The following is a 1651-nucleotide window of genomic DNA, read 5'->3' on the forward strand; positions in this document are numbered from 1 at the left end:
TTTTTTTGTGGGGAGGGGGGGGGCATATATGGCGTTTTGTCATGAAGCCCTTCATATGCATAATTTATATAGATATTGTATGTCTTGGGTCAGCCTTTGATCACGAACAATTGTTTAGCGCTTCATAATGAATAAATTGTGTTTCTAAATATTGGAGAGGATCATTTTCTAGTGTCTGGTCGCTCAAAATATATACAAAATGTTGATAAATAGATTTTTCCATATCTAGAGACCAATATGTCAAGTTTTGCGTCTCGTGAATACGTTCAGATCAAAATGAAATGATCGTGTGCTCCAGTTTCCTAGATGCCCTACCCGCCACATCCTCAGACTATTACATTTTTTTTCCTCAGCAACTTGTCACATGGAAAAATAACTAAACTATTTCTATGCATTTACAAGACATTTTTAAACGCATAAATGTAATATCATTTAAAGGAAATTAGATGCGTCTATAGTATCTCTGAGATTGTTAAGAATAAATACATGCCAAAAAAATGCGTTAGTCAAAGCAGTCTCTTGTCATTGATATTTTATGATTAAGCAAGCTGAAAGCAAACTGGTAATCTCGAGATGCACAAGTAATCATCATCAAGTCGCCAGATGTGCAACGAACATTAACACTGATGGTTTATTACTCTCTCTCTTTTTTGTCGTTGTTGTTGTTGTTGTTGTTGTTGTTGTTGTTGCTTGAATTCATTCAAAACCCTACATAATCCTTAACTTTCCCCGTCACCTATCAGCGTGGGCTTTCCAAGTAACTTGCTCGGTAACTCTACCCTTGCTTTGTTTGCCTTCCTGTTTACTATTGACAGCTAGATGTTTAAGGCCCTTATGTCTATTCAAGGGTACTCAAAACTGCTTTTGTGTTTTCCAAATTGTTTTATCAGCGATAGCTTTATCGAGTACTGCCTGATTTGATTTCTTGTACGTCTAAGAAATGCTCAAGTCTCCAAAGTTTCCATATTTCTGTATTTCTGTTGCTTTTTATGTATTTCCACTGTCTTGGGTCACTGATTAAAAGAAGGATAGAAAGGTTAACTCTATAGAATTTTTATCTTTGTAATCATTGTGTTTCTTCTATTTTTCAAGATTGGTCTCATTTTATTGAATCTAGCTATTGCCATTGCATGATTCTTCGTTTTAATTTCTGAGGAGCATTTGGCATCGGATGTTAATCATGTATCCTAGTCATTAAAATTTTTTAACTTGTCTGACCAGTTCACCTTTGATTATGAGATCACCAGTACGAACTACTGTACTCCTTTTTAAAAAAAATACCCCGCTCTCTGTTTTCTCTTCATTTTCAACATTAATCCAACGTTCACTTTCGATTACAACAGTATTAAGAAGGAAATAGAGGTCTATTTCTGAAACTACTATTTAAACTATGTCGTCGGCATACTGATATTGTAATATTCTTTTGCAAATTATTTTGAGACCCTGACATTTGTGGGGTTTTATTTGTTTGTTGTTGTTTTTTTAAAGGATTATTTCAATATGTCAAAGATGCCTGGTATAATCACGCATCCTTGCTTCACTCTTCTATTAATCTGCTTATATTCTTCTTCTTCTTCTTTTTCTTCTTCTTCTTCTTTTTCTTCTTCTTCTTCTTCTTCTTCTTCTTCTTCTTCTTCTTCTTCTTCTTCTT

This window comes from Aplysia californica, unplaced genomic scaffold (genome assembly GCF_000002075.1).
Source record: "Aplysia californica isolate F4 #8 unplaced genomic scaffold, AplCal3.0 scaffold01350, whole genome shotgun sequence".
Classification (NCBI taxonomy): Eukaryota; Metazoa; Mollusca; class Gastropoda; order Aplysiida; family Aplysiidae; genus Aplysia; species Aplysia californica.